Source organism: Triticum urartu, chromosome 4 (genome assembly GCF_003073215.2).
Source record: "Triticum urartu cultivar G1812 chromosome 4, Tu2.1, whole genome shotgun sequence".
Lineage (NCBI taxonomy): Eukaryota > Viridiplantae > Streptophyta > Magnoliopsida > Poales > Poaceae > Triticum > Triticum urartu.
In genome coordinates, this window is record NC_053025.1 from 369,260,927 (window position 1) to 369,283,606 (window position 22,680).

The window sequence follows — 22,680 nt, forward strand, 5'->3', positions numbered from 1 at the left end:
ATGGGGACAGGCATACATGAATCACATCGAGCATGTCGGTCATGTGACGCCCCAAGACCGGAGATTCAGATGCCATCCATGGATTCCGGGTTTCGTCAGGTGTTTTGTTTGCTTGTTGCTTTCCCCTTTGCATCATGTGCCTTGCATCATGTCATCATGTCAACATGCAACCCGTCTTAAAACCCACTAAATAATTTCTATGGATCTTCGATCCATTTAAATCGAGGGAAGAGTGACTTCTCTTCATAACATTATCCTCCTAATATTTATGGAGCTATTATAAATATTTCCATTCTTGTGGAATTACCGTGACACACTTGCAAAATATTTCCCCTTGCCTTCGTCCCATGCTTCATCTCCTTCTCCTTCCCTTCTATTTTCTTGCCTTTTGATAGTCCCATTTTTTCCCTTCTCTATTAGTGTCCACTCTTTTCCTATAAATTCTAGACCGTGTCAGGACCACCTCCTCCAATTTTCAGATCCTTTGGACTTGTTTGGTTGGATTCAAAAATGGCTCAAGTTTGAATCTCATTCAAACTTGAATAATTTTTCTATCTCGAAAATGTTGCCAAACCATTTTATTCTATTTGTGCAAAGTTCCGATGCTGTAAGAATATTTTATTTTCTGAAATATTCTTCCCCTAACCCTCTTTGTATTTTTTCTTCTCTCTATTTGTTTTCTTTTCAGTTAAAGCTAATAAGAGAGGAATGAGATAGAGGAGTTCAGCTTAGGCCTGCCACAGCCTAGTTGGGCCTCCCCTTCTGCGTCGGCCCACCTAGGCCAACTCCCGCGCCGACCCAACTTAAACCCCCACCAACCCTAGCCCGCACAACCTCTCGCTCTTTCTCGTCTTCCCCTCGTGCCGCCAGGAGGCAGAGTGCTTGCCTCGCTCGACCCCTCCTCTCGCCCGTACCCCTCATTCCCCATCTCCATCTCTCCCTCTCGATCTCGCGCGCCTCCCTCTGCAGCGCTAGTCCCCGACCGCGCCTCCTCCAGCCACCTTCCATGGCGCCATTCCCCGCTTCTACCATCCTCCATGCTCAGCAGGAAGACCGCGCCGCCTGTCCCCTTCGTTCAGGTCGGAGCTCGTCGGGGCCCCCAGCACCGGTCGCCTTGCCGCCTCAAGCACCCGCGCCCGCCGCGTGCAAGGCCACCAGACCAGCTCATCCGAGCTCTCAACGCCGGCGACCTTCAAGACCTCTTCCCTCGCGCCTCTTTTTCCTTCTCTTTCCCTCCTCCACCTCTCATCTCTCTTGTTCTCTGTAACAGGAGACCATCTCATGGCCGCCGAACCCCTGCCTCGACTCGGTTCTCACCGGGGACGCCGTCAAACGGTCGGATCAACACCTCCCTTCGTGCCCTGCATCCCAGAGCCAGGCGCCTCAAGCCCTCGTTCGCGTCTGCGCCAAGTCCAGTGAGGGATCGCCATACCGTTGACCGCAGCGACCTCCCCTGCTCCTTTTAGTGGACCACCAGGCGTGCCCCTCGCAACGTTCCTCCAGTAGGACCAGCTCCGTTGACCTTTGCACCCACCACGGCCTCCCCTCCTTGCGTGGGTTGCGCCCCTCTCCATGGCCAAGACCGGGACCCCGTGAGCATCAAGTTCCTCCACGACGCCCGAACGACTACATGACGACCCTGGACATGGGATTGCAAAACGCCAAGTACATGGATCTGCCAAGTTCCTCTCCGAAACGGGTACGAATACGCCCGGCGATGCGACAAGTACCTCTACCGACGACCTAGAACATCTACAAAAACGTGTACCACTACTTCCCTCAATGGCTCGTGAACGACTACTTCCTCTACGAACCGCTCCTCTTCGAAACGCACGCTTCGAAGGTATAACCGCCGAGAACGAACGCCCGTGGACGAATGCATGAGTTGTATGAGATGCATGTTTGGATGTTGTATCCGCCCGTGAACGGTAGTTGTTCCTCTTCGCTGCCACGCCGTCGACCCGTGGGAACCTGGTAACCCGGATAACCCCATCTTCTTGCATGACACAATCGCACCCACTTCCTTTTGCACCGGTATCCCCGTGAGCTACCCGATCATCGGAATGTTGCTGCGGCGTCATTTCCGTTTCGTCGCCGTGGTACCCCTTTCTTTCTACCACGGTGACACAAATGCTCTCATCACGCTCATGTCAACTTTTAATAATACTTGCATAAAAACTTGATCATGTCATCCGCATCATGTTAACAACATTAAGATGGTTTAAATTGGTGTTTGCATTAATTTACTAATGCATATAGGGATTTACCGGATTTGTTGTTTGCTATATCCGGCCCCATTTAAATTGTTTAGATAGATAATCCCTTTATGTTTCACCTCTTGACATGCTTAACAACATTTAATATTGTTGGGTACATAACCGAGAGAGAACTAAATAAGTCATGTGCTGTTTCGTCAATATGCAACTCGTTGCATATTGATCTCCACTTAATTTGTAGTTTTGTTTGTGCACTTTGCCATGCCATGCATATTTAAACCGGACATGCACCATACTTGGTTGTGCGTCATGCCATGTTTATGTGATGGTTGTTTACTATGTTGTGTGCTTCTTTTCGGTGTTGCTTCTTCGGGTTGGTTCCGATTACGTCGCGTTTGTGAGGATCCATTCGTCTACGTCCGTTTGTCTTCTTCATGGACTCGTTCTTCTTCCTTGCGGGATTTTAGGCAAAATGACCATACCCTCGAAATCACTTCTATCTTTGCTTGCTAGTTGCTCGCTCTTTTGCTATGCCTATCCTGCGATACCTACCACTTGCTTATCAAGCCTCAAATATTGTTAAACCAAGCCGCTAACCACCTTGGCCTAGCAAACCGTTGTTTGGCAATGTTACCGCTTTGCTTAGCCCCTCTTATAGCGTTGTTAGTTGCAGGTGAAGATTGGAGCTTGTTCCATGTTTGGAACATGGATTTTGGTTGGGGTATCACAATATCTCTTATTTAATTAATGCATCTATATACTTGGTAAAGGGTGGAAGGCTTGGCCTTATGCCTGGTGTTTTGTTCCACTCTTGCCGCCCTAGTTTCCGTCATATCGGTGTTATGTTTCCGGATTTTGCGTTCCTTACGCGGTTGGGTTATAATGGGAACCCCTTGACAGTTCGCCTTGAATAAAACTCCTCCATCAAGGCCCAACATTGGTTTTACCATTCGCCACCTAGCCCCTTTTTTTCCTTGGGATTCACGCATTCCGAGGGTCATCTTTATTTTAATCCCCCCGGGCCAGTGCTTCTCTAAGTGTTGGCCCAACTGAGCGATGTCCGGAGCTACCAGGGGCAACTCTGGGCTGGCCCACCCGACGTCTAGCTCATCTGGTGTGCCCTGAGAACGAGATATGTGCAGCTCCTATCAGGATTTGTCGGCACATCTGTTGGCTTTGCTGGTCTTGTTTTACCATAGTTGAAATGTCTTGTAACCGGGATTCCGGGTCTGATCGGGTCTTCCTGCTAGAAGGAATATCCTTCGTTGACCGTGAGAGCTTGTGATGGGCTAAGTTGGGACACCCCTGCAGGGATTTGAACTTTCGAAAGCCGTGCCCACGATTATGGGCAGATGGGAATTTGTTAATGTCCGGTTGTAGAAAACTTAAAGTTTATCTTAATTAAAACGCATCAACCGCGTGTGTAACCGTGATGGTCTCTTTCTGGCGGAGTTCGGGAAGTGAACACGGTGTTGGAGTAATGCTTGACGTAGGTTGTTCTAGGATCACTTCTTGATCATAGTTGTTCGACCGTGCTTTGCCTTCTCTTCTCGCTCTCTTTTGCGAATATGTTAGCCACCATATATGCTAGTCGCTTGCTGCAGCTCCACCTCATACCTTTTACCTTACCCATAAGCTTAAATAGTCTTGATTGCGAGGGTGTGAGATTGCTGAGTCCCCGTGACTCACAGATACTTCCAAAACTAGTTTGCAGGTGCCGATGTTACCAAGCAGGTGACGCAACTGAGCTCCGGAGGAGCTCGATGAAGACTTTGTCCGTTGTGTTCTTTCATTCCAGTTGATCAGTAGTGGAGCCCAGTTGGGACGATCGGGTATCTGTGTAGCATTTGGGGTAGTCTTCTTTCATTTTGGTTCCGTAGTCGGACCTTGATTGTATCTGGATGATGTAATGCTTTATTCATGTATTGTGTGAAGTGGCGATTGTAAGCCAACTATGTATCTCTTTCCCTTATGTATTACATGGGTTGTGTGAGGATTACCTCACTTGCGACATTGCTTTCAATGCGGTTATGCCTCTAAGTCGTGCTTCGACACGTGGGAGATATAGCCACATCGAGGGCATTACAAGTTGGTAATCTGAGCCTTCCCCGACCTTAGGAGCCCCCTTCTTGATCGAATCGCTGGCGTTATTGAGTCTAGAAAATGTTTTGAGTCATTTAGGAATTATATATCGGAGAGTAGGATTCTTTTTACTCCTCAGTCCCTTCATCGCTCTGGTGAGGCATCCCGACGTAGAGTTTTGACTCTTCTCTTCTCAAATTTCACTAAAAAAATTTAGGATCACGCGGGTATCTTGGAATCATTCTGATGGTTTTGTGACGAGAACATTGTTCTTGGTGCCTCCTGACATTTAGGGGTTGTGGCAGTGTCCCGGGGAGTTGAGCTCCGAGGTGTTGTCGTCACAATTTTATCGTTGCAGTTCTAGAATACTTGAGATTAGTTTCGCCGACATCGAAAATCTCTTTTATGCAGTATTTGGTGAGATAACCTCGACGCCACCCAGTACTGGGGCGGGAGTTCGGGAGTATTGCCATAACTCGTATAACAGATGCTTTTCGAAGGTTGAGGTAAACGATTTCCGAAGGTTTCTTGGTTATGTGTTGAAGGATGGATACAGCTGGATGTAGGATTTGCTAGTTTTGGGTGAGATATTATGCTTCCCCTGTATCCCCAACACCTGATTGCATAACCGGGAAAGTTTTGGGAGTTTATAAGTGGGAATTCAAGTAGCTCTTAGGATATCTTTCTGACAGATGTATGATATGAAATTGGGGTTCGACGTCTAGTGGTCCGCCTATCCACGGTTGGTTTTACAGTGGTCTCGTTGTGTCTTAAAGGGTCCTTGGCTATGGCGACTCGGGGACACTTCGTATGTCATGTGCACTGCCTTGTACATGATGGTGTTGTACGATGGAGCCCGTGTAGGCCCCACCACGAAAACTTCGGACGAAATCTCTATCATATGTTTGTTCCAGCGTATTCTGCAAGCCAATCCTTTGTTTTTGTTTTGAGGTGTGGTATTCGAGTTGCTTTGAAGTCAAATGTTGATTCCATACCTTCCCCAAGCGGTGTTCTCATACTCTTATGTGAATACTAATCCTTCTCGATCATCGAGTTTGTCATGTCAATCCTTTTTACTGGTGTGTTTCTCTTCAAGTAGATCCGAACATTTCAACATTCGCAAGATCAAGTATCAGTTCTTCTCAACGGTGTTTGTTTCATCCATCTCCAAGTTGCTTTTGTTTTTTCCCCCCCCCCCCCCCCTTTTTTTTAAGGACTAAGATTTCTTTATCACGTATCTATCTTATGATTATGAAGTCTCTCCATTCTTTTCCGTCAACGTTCTTACCCGGTGGTTCTCTTGAAGATGCTCTACTAGTTCATTAGTCTTCATTCTTTTTCTTCTTCGGTGGATTTAATTCAAGCTTTGTTGATCACATCCTTTTCCTCGTTTCAAATGTGTTCTTATGCCGGTGCACCTCTTAATATTCCCCGCTTGCTATTCTATTGTTCCGGAGTGCTCAAGATATCTCAAAAGGCTCGTCTTGTCATTCAAGATCCGCTCAACCTATTTCGGGGTTGTTATCTCATTCAAGCCATTTAATTCAACCGGCGCTATCTCTCTTTTCAAGCAATCATTTCAACAGTGTTTCTTTTGAGTGGGCCCTAACCCACAGGTCTTTTCCCAGGATCTTACCTGACTCTTCTTATTTTTTCGGAGTTATTCTCAAATTCATTTTAAGTTTGACGTAAGAATGAATTGTCCTCAGTCTTATGTCGTTCTCCAAGATTTTTCAAATTCTTACAGTCGTTGGTTCAACTTTTACATTCTTCATCCTGGAGTATCTCAACAACTCTTGTTGGTGTTTCGCATCGTCATTATCAACATTTGAAGACCGAAGAAGATTTTTCTCTCAATCTTGCTCCTTTCTCTTCAAAATTCATGGTTCTAGATTGCTGCCATCCTCTCATAATTGTTTTCGATTGTCAGAATTCTTTTCACCCATCCGAAGCAATTCAAGAGTCTTCTCAGTTTGATTATCCGGAGTCCAAAAATTCAGGTTTATTCATTCTCAGCTTTCAGTTATCATTCTCCAATCTTACCGGTGCATCGATCAAATATCCTCTAATTAGATCGTGTTCTCTTCGTTCTCTGGTATCTAAATTCTGTTTAGTATTTTCATTCGTTTTCTAATTCTTCCCGGCGTTTCTTTATCTTTTCTTCATTTATTTTCAATTCTACCGGTGGTTCGTTCAAGAGTTCTCTTCCTTGGTTATCATATCAATTTATTCGTTGCTTCAATTCCTACCGGTGGTTCGTTGAAGACCTTCTCAACGTTGTGCTATATCTATCTTAATCCTTTCTACGAGAATAAGTGGTGTGCCAAATCCATTGTTTGTCATCAATTTAATTGGTGAAGGCTAAGCATAATGTAATTCTTATTCTTGTTTCATCGAGTGACCTAAATTACCATTTTCGAAGGCTCATCAAATTCTTGTTTCCATTTGTTCATCTTTCTTTTCTCGGAGTTACAAGTTCTCTCAATTACCTCGTCACGGAGATCCATCTAAATCATTACAAGTTTTCACCTTGCGTTTTCAACTTCTCTTTCCTTCCGTTTGATCATCCTTTTGTTACCGGAGTTCTTCATAAAGGTTCTACATGATGGTTCATCAAGGATTTAATACCTTCTGAAAGTGTTCATCGAAGATTCTTTTCAGAGGATCTCAAGTATTCTTCTTCGTGCAATCCGGAGTGCAATTCTTTCTTCCTTATCTTTTCAGGTGGTATTATGTCATTCTTGATCATTTGAGTTCATGTTTCATGATTCACATGTTGTTAAGAATGAGATATTTTAAATCCGTCAATCTCGTCATTTGAGTTATCTTGGGTAATATTTCACCTAAAGCTTTCCCTAAGGATTGTTGCTATTATGGTGTTTATAAATGACCCAAGTTCTTCGTCTTTCCTCCTGGTGAAATATTTTCTCGTCTCCTTGTTCATATCAATCCAATTCTTTTTCCCGTGAGTGGTAGAATTTCATCTCATAGTTTTGAGTTCTTCTCCATAAGCCCAATACAAGATTATTCTTTTCATTGTTGGTTTTCCAACAACTCCGCTCTAGCATTTGTGGTAAGCGTGATCTTACAAGATCTTGTTTCCTTTCGTTCATACCATCCATTCTTTCTTTTCTACCGGTGGCATTGTGATGTTTCTCTCTTCACTCATCATCTCGAATGGTGAGGATCGTGTTCTTTTTGTGCTTATCCATTTAACCAGAGTGTTGTGTCCTCTGCTCAAGTTCTTTTCATCTTGTCAAGCTTCATATCACTTTTCAACCGGAGATCTGCCCGAGATTATTCTTCTTTGGTCTTTGTTTATCTCAACCAGAGTGGTTTCAATTCCTTCTTGTCCTTTGCGCTCGTCATTCTTAACTTTGCAATCTCAAGGTTCCATATTGTTCCTTGTTCCTCTTTTCCAACGGAGTGTTTTCAACTTCGTTTATCTCCATTGTATTTTTTCTCTCGAAATGGCTTAACCTCTCAAGGCTCGTGGTTTCACTCGTTTGTCAAAGAAGCAACTTAGCTTTACCTCTTCTCTTTCTCTTCTGTTTTCCCTCCGTTACCATTCTAGATCTCAGGACGAGATCTTCTCGTAGTGGTGGAGTGTTGTGATGCCCCAAGACCGGAGATTCAGATGCCATCCATGGATTCCGGGTTTCGTCAGGTGTTTTGTTTGCTTGTTGCTTTCCCCTTTGCATCATGTGCCTTGCATCATGTCATCATGTCAACATGCAACCCGTCTTAAAACCCACTAAATAATTTCTGTGGATCTTCAATCCATTTAAATCGAGGGAAGAGTGACTTCTCTTTATAACATTATCCTCCTAATATTTATGGAGCTATTATAAATATTTCCATTCTTGTGGAATTACCATGACACACTTGCAAAATATTTCCCCTTGCCTTCGTCCCATGCTTCATCTCCTTCTCCTTCCCTTCTATTTTCCTGTCTTTTGATAGTCCCATTTTTCCCCTTCTCTATTAATGTCCACTCTTTTCCTATAAATTCTAGACCGTGTCAGGACCACCTCCTCCAATTTTCAGATCCTTTGGACTTGTTTGGTTGGATTCAAAAATGGCTCAAGTTTGAATCTAATTCAAACTTGAATTATTTTTCTATCTCTAAAATATTGCCAAACCATTTTATTCTATTTGTGCAAAGTTCCGGCGCTCTAAGAATATTTTATTTTCTGAAATATTCTTTCCCTAACCCTCTCTGTATTTTCTTCTTCTCTCTATTTGTTTTCTTTTCTGTTAAAGCTAATAAGAGAGGAATGAGAGAGAGGAGTTCAGCTTAGGCCTGCCGCAGCCCAGTTGGGCCTCCCCTTCCGCGTCGGCTCACCTAAGCCAACTCCCGCGCCGGCCCAACTTAAACCCCCACTAACCCTAGCCCGCACAACCTCTCGCTCTCTCTCGTTTTCCCCTCGCGCCGCCAGGAGGCAGAGCGCCTGCCTCGCTCGACCCCTCCTCTCGCCCGTACCCCTCGTTCCCCATCTCCATCTCTCCCTCTCGATCTCGCGCGCCTCCCTCTGCAGCGCTAGTCCCCGACCGCGCCTCCTCCAGCCACCTTCCATGGCGCCGTTCCCCGCTTCTACCATCCTCCACGCTCAGCAGGAAGACCGTGCCGCCTGTCCCCTTCGTTCAGGTCGGAGCTCGCCGGGGCCCTCAGCACCGGTCGCCTTGCCGCCTCAAACACCCACGCCAGCCGCCCGCAAGGCCACCAGACCAGCTCATCGGAGCTCTCAACGCCGGAGACCTTCAAGACCTCTTCCCTCGCGCCTCTTTTTCCTTATCTTTCCCTCCTCCACCTCTCATCTCTCTTGTTCTCTGTAACAGGAGACCATCTCATGGCTGCCGAACCCCTGCTTCGACTCGGTTCTCACCGGGGACGCCATCAAACGGCCGGATCAACACCTCCCTCTGTGCCCTGCATCCCGGAGCCAGCCGCCTCAAGCCCTCGTTCGCGTCTGCGCCAAGTCCAGTGAGGGACCGCCGTACTGTTGACCGCAGCGACCTCCCCTACTCCTTTTAGTGGACCACGAGGCGTGCTCCTCGCAACGTTCCTCCAGCAGGACCAGCTCCGTTGACCTTTGCACCCACCACGGCCTCCCCTCCTTGCGTGGGTTGCGCCCCTCTCCATGGCCAAGACCGGGACCCCGTGAACGTCAAGTTCCTCCACGACGCCCGAACTACTACATGACGACCCTGGACATGGGATTGCAAAACGCCAAGTATATGGATATGCCAAGTTCCTCTCCGAAACGGGTACAAATACGCCCGGAGATGCGACAAGTACCTCTACCGACGACCCAGAACATCTACGAAAACGGGTACCACTACTTCCCTCAATGGCTCGTGAACGACTACTTCCTCTACGAATCGGTCCTCTTCGAAACGCACGCTTCGAAGGTATAACCGCCGAGAACGAACGCCCGTGGACGAATGCATGAGTTGTATGAGATGCATGTTTGGATGTTGTATCCGCCCGTGAACGGTAGTTGTTCCTCTTCACTGCCACGCCGTCGACCCGTGGGAACCTGGTAACCGGGATAACCCCATCTTCTTGCATGACACAATCGCACCCACTTCCTTTTGCACCGGTATCCTCGTGAGCTACCGGATCATCGGAATGTTGCCGCGGCGTCATTTCCGTTTCGTCGCCGTGGTAACCCTTCCTTTCTACCACGGTGACACAAATGCTCTCATCACGCTCATGTCAACTTTTAATAATACTTGCATAAAAACTTGATCATGTCATTCGCATCATGTTAACAACATTAAGATGGTTTAAATTGGTGTTTGCATTAATTTACTAATGCATATGGGGATTTACCGGATTTGTTGTTTGCTATATCCGGCCCCATTTAAATTGTTTAGATAGATAATCCCTTTATGTTTCACCTCTTGACATGCTTAACAACATTTAATATTGTTGGGTACATAACCGAGAGAGAACTAAATAAGTCATGTGGTGTTTCGTCAATATGCAACTCGTTGCATATTGATCTCCACTTAATATGTAGTTTTGTTTCTGCACTTTGCCATGCCATGCATATTTAAACCGGACATGCACCATACTTGGTTGTGCATCATGCCATGTTTATGTGATGGTTGTTTACTATGTTGTGTGCTTCTTTTTGGTGTTGCTTCTTCGGGTTGGTTCTGACTACGTCGTGTTTGTGAGGATCCATTCGTCTACGTCCGTTTGTCTTCTTCATGGACTCGTTCTTCTTCCTTGCGGGATTTCAGGCAAAATGACCATACCCTCGAAATCACTTCTATCTTTGCTTGCTAGTTGCTCGCTCTTTTGCTATGCCTATGCTGCGATACCTACCACTTGCTTATCAAGCCTCCCATATTGTTAAACCAAGCCGCTAACCACCTTGTCCTAGCAAACCGTTGTTTGGCTATGTTACCGCTTTGCTTAGCCCCTCTTATAGCGTTGTTAGTTGCAGGTGAAGATTGGAGCTTGTTCCATGTTTGGAACATGGATTTTGGTTGGGGTATCACAATATCTCTTATTTAATTAATGCATCTATATACTTGGTAAAGGGTGGAAGGCTCGGCCTTATGCCTGGTCTTTTGTTCCACTCTTGCCGCCGTAGTTTCCGTCATATCGGTGTTATGTTTCCGGATTTTGCGTTCCTTACGCGGTTGGGTTATAATGGGAACCCCTTGACAGTTCGCCTTGAATAAAACTCCTCCAGCAAGGCCCAACATTGGTTTTACCATTCGCCACCTAGCCCCTTTTTTTCCTTGGGAGTCGCACATTCCGAGGGTCATATTTATTTTAACCCCCCCGGGCCAGTGCTTCTCTAAGTGTTGGTCCAACTGAGCGATGTCCGGAGCTACCAGGGGCAACTCTGGGCTGCCCGCCCGATGTCAGGCTCATCCGGTGTGCCCTGAGAACGAGATATGTGCAGCTCCTATCGGGATTTGTTGGCACATCTGGGTGGCTTTGCTGGTCTTGTTTTACCATAGTTGAAATGTCTTGTAACCGGGATTCCGGGTCTGATCGGGTCTTCCCGCTAGAAGGAATATCCTTCGTCGACCGTGAGAGCTTGTGATGGGCTAAGTTGGGACACCCCTGCAGGGATTTGAACTTTCGAAAGCCGTGCCTACGGTTATGGGCAGATGGGAATTTGTTAATGTCCGGTTGTAGAAAACTTAAAGTTTATCTTAATTAAAACGCATAAACCGCGTGTGTAACCGTGATGGTCTCTTTCCGGCGGAGTCCGGGAAGTGAACACGGTGTTGGAGTAATGCTTGACGTAGGTTGTTCTAGGATCACTTCTTGATCATAGTTGTTCGATCGTGCTTTGCCTTCTCTTCTCGCTCTCTTTTGCGAATTTGTTAGCCACCATATATGCTAGTCGCTTGCTGCAGCTCCACCTCATACCATTTACCTTACCCATAAGCTTAAATAGTCTTGATCGCGAGGGTGTGAGATTGCTGAGTCCCCGTGACTCACAGATACTTCCAAAACCAGTTTGTAGGTGCCGATGTAACCAAGCAGGTGACGCAACTGAGCTCCGGAGGAGCTCGATGAAGACTTTGTCCGTTGACTTGTTTTGTTCCAGTTGATCAGTAGTGGAGCCCAGTTGGGACGATTGGGGATCTGTGTAGCATTTGGGGTAGTCTTCTTTCATTTTGGTTCCGTAGTCGGACCTTGATTGTATCTGGATGATGTAATGCTTTATTCATGTATTGTGTGAAGTGGCGATTGTAAGCCAAAGATGTATCTCTTTCCCTTATGTATTACATGGGTTGTGTGAGGATTACCTCACTTGCGACATTGCTTTTAATGCGGTTATGCCTCTAAGTCGTGCTTTCACATGTGGGAGATATAGCCGCATCGAGGGCGTTATAGGTCAGCAGCGTGTGAATCCGGGCTGTAGCACTGGGCTAACAGGACTCCGGGAACCCGAGCTATAGCAGGCTAGGCAGGACTCCGGATGTCACCGCGTGACATTTCCCCGAAGGGACAGACACAGGAACGAAGTGAAACACATGTCGGCCAGTCAAGTGTCCTGAGCAGTAGCGCTGGGCTAACAGGACTCCGGTGAACCGGGCTGTAGCGGACTACTATGGCTCATGGAAGCACTAGACTACATTTCCCCATAAGAGAGGCTGCCAAAGATAAACAACTAGATTGTCGGATCCCACACATACCAAGCATTTCAATCATACACACAATATGCTCGATATGTGTAAATACAACATGGCATCACAACATAACTCTACAACTCAAGTATTTATTCATTAGGCTCCGAGGAGCGAGATATTACAAACATGGGTCTCATGACCCAACAATCATAGCATACAAATCAAAGCACATGCGGAAGCTTAACATGTCTGAGTACAGACATCTACAAATTAAAAAGGCTAAGAAGCCTGACTATCTACCAGATCCTGCCGAGGGCCCAAGATCGTAGCTGAGGTATCAAGCTAAACGTCGAAGTCCACACGGAACTACTAGCGAGACTGACGTCTATCTGCAAAACATAAAATAGGCAAACGTGAGTACAAATGTACCCAGCAAGACTTGCATCAGAACTATCTACATATGCATCAGTATCAATAAAGGGGGTGGTGGAGTTTAACTGCAGCAAGCCAGCTTTGACTCAGTGGCTAACCTGAACTACGACTGCAAGCAACTCTTTTGAGGTGGCGCACACGAGTCCACATATTCACCATTCAATACACCACTATGGATCCGCTCCCGTCTCCCTACGAGAACGCCATCCATAGCACTCACGCTTATCTTGCGCATTTTAGAGTATCCACTTTCACTTGTCTATGAACTGTATAGGCAACCAAGTAGTCCTTTACCGCGGACGCGGCTATTCGAATAGATGATGTTAACCATGTAGGGGTGTACTTCTTCATACACGCTCTCACCACTTACCGTCGTTTACACGACATGTACTCGGCAACCTTCAAGCGGAAGCCCAACGAGGGTGTCGGCCACGGCCTACCTAAACACTCAAGTCTCTAGTCCAGGTTTATCGCCTATCCAGGTTCCATCCGCAGGGAGTCCGGCCGAGGTTTCCACACACGGCCCCAAACGATGTGTACAGGGTTCCGAGACACCAAACGGGCGCCCGGCATACCCGGCCATGGTGTATCTACCGCATCATAGCCCACCCCTAGGGTCAGCGCTAGGCACGGCCACCAACACATATCCTATAAACACCAGAAACTAGTAGCAACTCCTGGACAGAGGACTAGGGTGGTTAAGAAGCCGAGAGGGTCAATTAAGGATCCCAATGCATGGTAGTAGCTGGTTCTTAAATCACACATACAGATCTCAGTGCTTAAGGACGGTTCCAATGAAACAACCCACCATGTACTCCTACATGGCCTCTCATCGATACCTTTACCAAATTGTGTTTAACACACTTAGCTCACACATAGTAGGACATGTTCACAACTTTCTAATTCATCCCTGATGAATCAGACCTGACACAACTCTAAGCAATAGCAGGCATGACAAACAAGCATGAATGAGTAGGCACATCAGGGCTCAAACAACTCCTACTCATGCTAGTGGGTTTCATCTATTTACTGTGGCAATGACAGGTCATGCAGAGGAAAGGGGTTCAACTACCGCAGCATGTAACAGTTGAATCGTTGTTGTCCTAATGCAGTAAAAGAGAGCAGGAGTGAGAGAGTGGGATTGTATCAGAATGAACAAGGGGGTTTTGCTTGCCTGGCACTTCTGAAGATAATATAGTTCTTCATCGGTGTCATCGATCACGTCGTCGGAACCACATCTATCGAGAGGGGACAATTACCGACAAGGGAACATAAACAACATTCAATTAATGCAATGCACAAGCGAATGAATGATATGACATATTAAGGTACTGAATTGACCTAATGCAATATCTAGCCAATTTAATTGAAGTGGAACTCAAATAAGATCAAATTCCAATTCCAAATGTTCTTTCATAAGTTTCCCTAATCATAATTTTTCCTATTTAGTGAGGTTAACTTGTTCAAACATGCATGATCATGGCATAAAAAGATTCTTCATATTTTTCTGATCATTTTTCACATATAATTTATTTCATTTGGAGTTACGGTTTAATCTCTATGAATTTTGGAAGTTTTGGGCATTTTCTGGAATTTCCTGATTATTTTTAAAACCAAAATATCATTAATTGCGTCAGCACTGCGTCATGCATGCGTCAGCAGTCAACTGGGTTGACCCAGGTCAAACCTGACATGTGGGGGCCACACTTCAGTGACACACGGCTAATCCCGGTCAAACCCAGCGCTGACTGGGGTTTAACCAGGCCTGGGGCCCGCTGTCAGTGAGAAGGGGGTTAATTAGGCGCTAAAAGAGCTGGTGCCACGTTAGGGAACGGCGTTTTGCCGCCGGTGACCAAATCCCACGGTGGTGGCTCGCCGGCGTTGGTCGGGACGGCGCTACAAAGCACCGTTCCGTGCGTGGTTTGCGGCTACAGTGAGCTGGCGGTGCGGCGCGTCAGGTGGTGGTGGTGGGAGGTGTTGGGGTGGTCTACAAAGACGGCAGTGACGTCAGTGGCGGCGATCGAGGCTCGGTCAGGTGCGGTGACGGCCCTTGAGCGGGTGCTCGGGCGGGTTAGCATGCCCGAAGAAGCCTGCGGGCCCTAGAGAGGCTAGTGGGCACCTTGGCGTGACCAAATGGTCACCAGAGGATGCCGGTGACAAGCACGTGCGGCGGTGAGCTACGGGCGTCGTGAAACGACGGGTACAGTGAGCAAAGGGCCACGGGGTTAGGGGAATCAACAGAGGAGCTCACAGTGAGGTCAGAGAGCGGTTCAGCGGGCTCGGGGATGACCTCTAGCGCGCGAATCGACGAGCAGCGTCTGACGGGTGCTGAGCTTGAAGACGACCAGATGGCGGCAAAGTGGAGCTCTCCGGCTTGTTTCCTTCTGCGTGGATGCATGGTGCTCGTCGGCGGAGATTCCGGACACGGCGGCGCGGCGAAAGGGGGGCGATGGCCACACGGGTGAAGTACGGCGACAGTGAGGCGCTCTCAGGCGTGCTCGGGGGGGGGGCTAGAGGAGAGGGGGAGAGTTCCAGGGTGAGGGGAAAGGCGGAGGGGGATGCGGGGCATCTCCCAGGCGACGCGGATGGGCACGGGGACGCTCGGGAGGTGGCAAGCAGGAGGTGGCCATCGCCACCTGTCCGTGCGCCACGCACAATGCACACTGGCGGGAGGAAGGGGATGACTGGCATGTTGCCTGGTGGGCTGGGCCGCCAGCAACAGTGCCAGGCCACAGGTGAGTGGGCTCTAGGTAGGCCTCTACTCTATTTTATTTCTGTTTTGTTTTGTTTTTATTTATTCATTTTGCCACTGATTCAAAATTCAAAATAAATTCAAAACAGGGCAAAACCTTCTGAAAATTTTTATGTTGCCATCATGGACTTTTCCAGAGGCACAAAAATAATTCCAGGGCCTTTTGAATTATATTCTATAAAAAATGAATATAATCCAAAACTCAAATACTTATTGATTTAATTTCATTGTCCCAAAATAATTCCTTCAAAAATGTTCACTATTTTTGGTTTGGTCTCAAAGCCTTGCCAAAATTATCAAACATTTATGAAGTCATTTTGGAAACAATGAATGCAATTTAAAGGGTTCTTGCCTGTCGGTGTCAAAACCGGCGGATCTCGGATAGGGGGTCCGAACTGTGCATCAAGGCCGGATGTTAACAGGAGACAAGGGACACGATGTTTTTACCCAAGTTTGGGCCCTCTCGATGGAGGTAATACCCTACTCCTGCTTGATTAATATTGATGATATGGGTAGTACAAGAGTAGATCTACCACGAGATCAAGGAGGCTAAACCCTAGAAGCAAGCCTATGGTATGATTGTTGTATATGGAGTCGATTGCCTACGGACTACAACCCTCCGATTTATATAGACACCGGATAGGGTTAGGGTTACATAGAGTCGGTTACAATGGTAGGAGATCTTGAATATCCGCATCGCCAAGCTTACCTTCCACGCTAAGGAAAGTCCCATCCGGACACGGGACGAAGTCTTCAATCTTGTATCTTCATAGTCCAGGAGTCCGGCTGAAGGTATAGTCCGGCTACCCGAACACCCCCTAATCCAGAACTCCCTCAGTAGCCCCCGAACCAGGCTTCAATGACGACGAGTCCGGCGCGCGGATTGTTCGGCATTGCAAGGCGGGTTCTTTCTCCAAATCCTGTAGGAATAATGTCCGATTTTTTTAACGTAGTGCTCCTCGGCTTCCATGCCCAATAATGGCTGTCTTCCACGTGTCAAACGAATGTGAAAAGCCGGGGCGTTTCTATATTCACACCCCTAGCCGTATAAACGAGCTGCCTATTTAACGGGATGGGGATTTAGGTCCAAACCACATCTTCTCCTTTCCGCGAGTTATCATCAGAGCGCTTCCAGCAAAGGTCCATTCCAACATGACCAGCTGTCGCAGCTCCTCCCCTCGCCCCTCCGGTTCCAAACCCGAGGACTGGGAGAGTTGCACCATCCCGCATAGCGAGTTAGTGTCGCTTCAGGCCAAGGGATTTCTCCCTCAGGCATACATGGTCCCGGTCCGAGCCGATCTCGCCACCTACAATGGCGGAAAACAAGCGGAGAGCACCCCCAATCCTTCTAAAGGAGAGTGGGTGTGCCTCATTCCCTATCTAATAAGGGGACTGGGATTTCCAATTCATCCATTCCTCCGCGGGCTTCTAGAGTTCTACGGCCTCCAGCTGCACAATCTCACGCCCGCCTCCGTATTGCATATTGCGGGTTTCATCGCCCTTTGCGAGCTATTTTTAGGCGTTGAGGCTTATTTCGCGTTGTGGAAGAGGTTATTCTGCCTGGTGCCCCGTTCTCAAGAGGGGTTTATATACCAAGTGGGCGGAGCCGAAGTATGGCGCATCGCCGGGACCGGATACCTATCCGGAACCCCAAAGAAGGCGTCCGAGGACTGGCCTTCGGAATGGTTTTACATAGATGACGTCCCGCTACCGGACCCTATCCGGGTCAGTCTCCCTGAGTTCAACAGTGCTCCATTGAAGAAACGCTTGAGCTGGCGTCCGCGGAGCTCTCAGAGAGAAAGCGACAGAGACGTCCTTTACCTGATGGGCCGGATAAGACTGTTGGCTCATTCCGGACTAACCATGATTGGAGTCATGGCTGCATGCATTATGCGGGGGGTGCAGCCGCTTCAGTATAGAGGCCACCCCATGTGGGATTTCAACGGGGAGGATGACGCCACCCGTTACGGTCGTAAGGGGCCGGCCTCAGCTGCCGCTCTAGTAAAGATCTTATCCTCTTTGTACAAGGGAGAAAGGGAGGAATTCCTCCGCGTCAACCCGCAGGCCGGATTTACTATGTACGATCCTCCAAGTTGGGTAAGTGAACAATTGCGCTTGCCCGTTTGTTTTATACTCCAACGGTTAGATATGTAGTCTAACGACTTCAGTGCAGGAACTGCGACAGGAGGTAAAGGATATAAACAGCCTCCCTCCACAGCCCGAGGACCTAGAACGGTCCCTCGATCCGGAATCCGAAGAGGATCCGGACATATCGGTGGAGCTTATCGACGGGGTGTTCCATCAGCTAAGCAAGGACAATACCTTGGTAGCCATCACGGCTGATTACCCAGGGTTAATCCCGGCCTCCCAGGTGACAGAAACCGGAGTCTCATTCCCTTGAGAGAGATTCCACTCTCACGGATTCCGGTGTTTCTGACGACAACCGTGTTTTGCAGGGGAGATTTCCGAGGCAGGAGGCCGAACCTGCGGCGGCTAGCCAACGAGGGGCCGCAGGGCCCCGTGGGACAATAAGGAATGCAGTCCGGACTGAGATGCCGGCGCAAAGGTATAGCGCACCCTCTGTTTCCCTGGTGTTATTCTGTCAGGGCATATTAACGTTCGTGCTATCTTCAGAATGAAGAGACCTCGCCAGACTACATTCGGAGAGGTTACCAATCGCGCCTCCACCAGCCAGGCTCCAACGTCTGGCCAGGAAGCGGAGGCGAGCACAAGGCGCGCACCGGACGCTCCTCCGACAGAGGATGCGGACAGGCTGTCTGCCACAAATTCTGAAGTGGAGAGTGCCATGAACCACAGGCATCGCCGGACAGTTCTACACGACGCTTGTTTCTCCCAAGAGGCTTTAGATGCCTTTAATTCGGGAGATGCGTACCTCCGTGCCGCTCAAAATGGTTTAGCCAGAGCCACGGAGCAGTATGTAAAAGACATACGGGTAAGAAAATTTTGGTTAAACATATATATGCTAGTAGCCCCGAGACTTGAAGCAGTTAGAGCAACTGATTTAAGGATCATTTAATATGCAGGTTCTTACAGAGAAGAGTACCGTACTGTCCCAGGAGCTGGAAAAGTGCAAGGCCCAACTAGAGGCTGCACTAGCCACAGCAGGGGAGCCCAAAGAGAGCCCCTCAGGTAAGATACACTTCGAAAGATTAGTATTGTGCGGTGTGGGTGCAAATCTGACAAATCATATTGCAGATGGCGCCGGGTTCGATCCGGACAAGCAACAACTCTTAAGCCGGCTAAAGGCCGGTGAGAGTATGTTGACAAAGGTGAGGCGAGAGAAGAATGATCTTCAGGATGCCAACACCAAGCTGGACGTCGAACTTAAAGATGTTCGTGGCCAGCTGTCGGACTCCACAAAGGAGAATCAGTGGCTTCGACGCGGCATTTTTAGTAAGTGCTTGAACGAACTTCGAAAAAAAGTTCGGTGAGGAAGTCGACTAACAGAGTAATGTCTGTAGGTATGCTCACAGGTCGTCCTGCAGAGGATATGCCCGGTTCTACGGGTGACCTTCTTCCCGAACTCTTGCAACTGCACGAGCGAATTCGGCAGGCGATGCGAGGTATTGCCCAAGCCTTATGGCCTGCCCACTCCGTGCCCGAGGGCCTTGGAGAGCTTGCGGAGAAGCTGAAGGGAGCTCGGCGGCGCTTCCGATTGTGGAAGATATCGGCCTGCCGACAAGGCGCTAGGGAGGCATGGGCCATGGTGAAGACCCGTTTTACGAAGTCTAACCCAAACCACATGGCCGAGGTCGGACCAGTGGGGCCTGACGGGAAGGAGATCCCTGTGAGCTTAGTATATAGCCAGTATTCCCAGCAGGACTGTAAATTAGACAGCCTGTTAGATGGTATAGAAGAGGAATACAATCAGTCAGAATGACTGTGTAATTTTGAATTGACATGTGTAATGCCTTCTAGCCGGATTGTAGATCGTTTGTCGTTGCCGACCTTTTCGCTTCAACCTCGGGACCTAATGGTCCGGAGTGTGTCCGAATACCATAGCGGTTATATAAGAACCAAGATATGCGTGGAGACCAGGCGTAGGGGTCATTAGTGCTTTATCAGACAAGTGCCCAACTAGTTATGTTATATTACATGGTTAGTAAGAAACATCTTCCAGAGAGAATAGTTCCGTTAGGGGTTCCTTTCGCTGGGAGGCATGCCCTAAAGTGCATGTCCGGACTGCGTGAAAAGACGCAGAAAAAAAAAGCATCTGGGGGCACATAAAATGAGTAAAAAGATCATCTTTTATTTCACCGACCGAATATTCCCTTAAGAACGCTAGCTTTCGGCTTCACCAAGTCTGAGGTACACATCCAGCTGACCCGGCAGTAACAATCGCAGAGGTGCTCCCTTTACCGCCTAGCCGAACAATCGGGAACGTAGGGGTAAGCACAGGAGCCAGGCAACCCAGCTTGGCCAAAACTTAAGTCATATCGATGCATATAATGGTGAAGAAAAAGGTACATGCGGAAGTTTGACGCATGTGTTGGGCGTGAAGCCCGTATAAATAAGCTTCTGTTAAAGAAGCCCCCAGGTTTAATGAGCGCGAGTGGCGCGTCACTAGATGAGCCTTTAAGGGCTATAAAAGAAAAGAGGGGAAGGAGAGAAATGTAAGACAGAAAAATGCAAAAATGGACAGAGGAAGGAGACGAACACAGAGTCCGGTGCTAGGCATAGAATCTTTGGAGATGGGTGGCGTTCCACGGGTTCGGCTCGAGTCGGTTATCCGACGCATCTCGCAGGCGGTACGCCCCACCAGTCAGGACTTGGTCGATTATGAATGGACCTTCCCACTTGGGCTTGAGTTTGTCCTTTTTCTTATCCGGCAGGCGTAGAACTAGTTCGCCAACATTGTAATTTTTGGCCCGTACTTCTCTGCTTTGATATCTTCGGGCCTGCTGTTGATAAAATGCGGAACGGGCTTTTGCCATGTCATGCTCCTCCTCCAAGGCATCCAAGTTGTCCTGCCGATCGAGCTCGGCTTCTCTTTCTTCGTACATGCGCACTCTAGGTGAGTCATGAATTATGTCACAGGGCAGAACTGCCTCTGCGCCGTACACCATAAAAAATGGTGTGTATCCGGTGGTGCGATTTGGCGTGGTCCGTAGCCCCCATAGCACGGAGTCGAGCTCCTCTACCCAGTGCGTGTTAGATTCCTTGAGGGACCGCAATAGTCTGGGTTTAATGCCTCTCATGATAAGACCATTTGCACGTTCGACCTGGCCGTTGTTTTGTCGGTGATAGACGGAAGCATAATCGAGCTTGATGCCCATGTTTTTGCACCAGAGTTTTACCTCGTCGGCGGTAAAGTTTGTACCGTTATCGGTTATGATGCTGTGGGGGACACCATAATGGTGTACATCCCCGGATATGAAGTCTATCACAGGTCCGGATTCAGCCGTTTTAACAGGCTGGGCTTCTATCCATTTGGTGAATTTATCCACCATGACCAGTAAGTATTTTTCCTATCGGTCCCACCTTTAAGGGGTCCGACCATGTCAAGCCCCCAGACCGCAAAAGGCCAGGTGATGGGTATAGTTTGGAGTGCGGTGGGTGGCATATGGCTTTGGTTGGCAAAAAGTTGGCAACCAGCGCATCGTTGGACTAGGTCCTGAGCGTCTGCCCGGGCCGTCGGCCAATAAAAGCCTGTACGGAAAGCCTTGCTAACAAGGGACCGAGTAGCAGCGTGGTGACCACCGAGTCCGGCATGAATTTCAGCCAGAAGGTTCCGCCCTTCCTCTTCGGAGATGCACCTTTGAAGGACCCCGGTAGTGCTTTTCTTATAAAGCTCTCCCTCATGGACTCTGTAGGCTTTATATCACCGCACTATGCAGCGGGCCTCGTTTTGGTCCTCCGGGAGTTCCTGCCTAGTAAGGTAGGCTAGGAATGGTTCTGTCCACGGGGCGATAACCGCCATTATTACGTGGGCTGAAGGTGTAATTTCATTGGTAGAGCCTCCAATTGTGTCAGATTGTTCGGCGTCGAGTGGTGCGGCTGGGTCCGGGCTGTTATTTGGGGGTTCCCCCTCCCATGCTACGGATGGCTTGGACAATCTTTCCAATAAGTGTTGGGGGGGACTGCATCGCGTTTTGCTCCGATGCGTGCCAGGACGTCTGCTGCTTAATTGTTTTCTCGGGCTATATGGTGAAACTCCAGCCCTTCGAACCGAGCTGACATTTGTAGGACGGCGTTGCGGTAAGCTGCCATTTTTGGGTCCTAGGCGTCGAAGTCTCAATTTATTTGGGATATCGCGAGGTTTGAATCCCCACGTACCTCTAGGCGCTGAATACCCATGGATACTGCTATCCGGAGACCATGTAGGAGGGCCTCATATTCGGCTGCATTGTTGGAATCCGTGTACATGATCTAGAGCACATATTGGACTGTGCCTCCTGTGGGGGACGTCAGGGCGACGCCAGCCCCCAGTCCGGCCAACATTTTGGAGTCGTCGAAATGCATAATCCAGTTTGAATATGTGCCGTACTCTTTAGGGAGCTCGGCCTCCGTCCATTCTGCGATGAAGTCGGCCAAAACTTGCGATTTAATAGCTCGTCGTGGCTTATAGGTTATATCAAACGGGAGAAGCTCGATGGCCCATTTTGCAATCCGGCCCGTTGCATCGCGGTTGTTGATAATATCGTTGAGTGGTACTTCCAAGGCTACTGTTATGGAACACTCTTGAAAGTAGTGTCATAGCTTCCGGGATGCCATGAATACCGCATATGCAATCTTTTGATAATGCGGGTACCGTGATTTGCATGGAGTGAGGACAGTGGATACGTAGTAGACCGGCCTTTGAAGGGGGAATTTGTGTCCATCCGTTTCCCGCTCGACAACGAGCACTGCGCTGACAACTTGATGTGTTGCTGCAATGTACAATAACATTGGTTCGCTGGTGTTCGGCGCGGCCAGGACTGGGTTGGTTGCCAATAAGGCTTTTATTTTATCAAGTCCGGCCGTGGCGGCATCCGTCCACTCGAAGTGTTCGGTGCGCCGAAGGAGGCGATAAAGGGGTAGTGCCTTTTCTCCCAAGCGGGAGATGAAGCGGCTTAAAGCCGCCAGGCA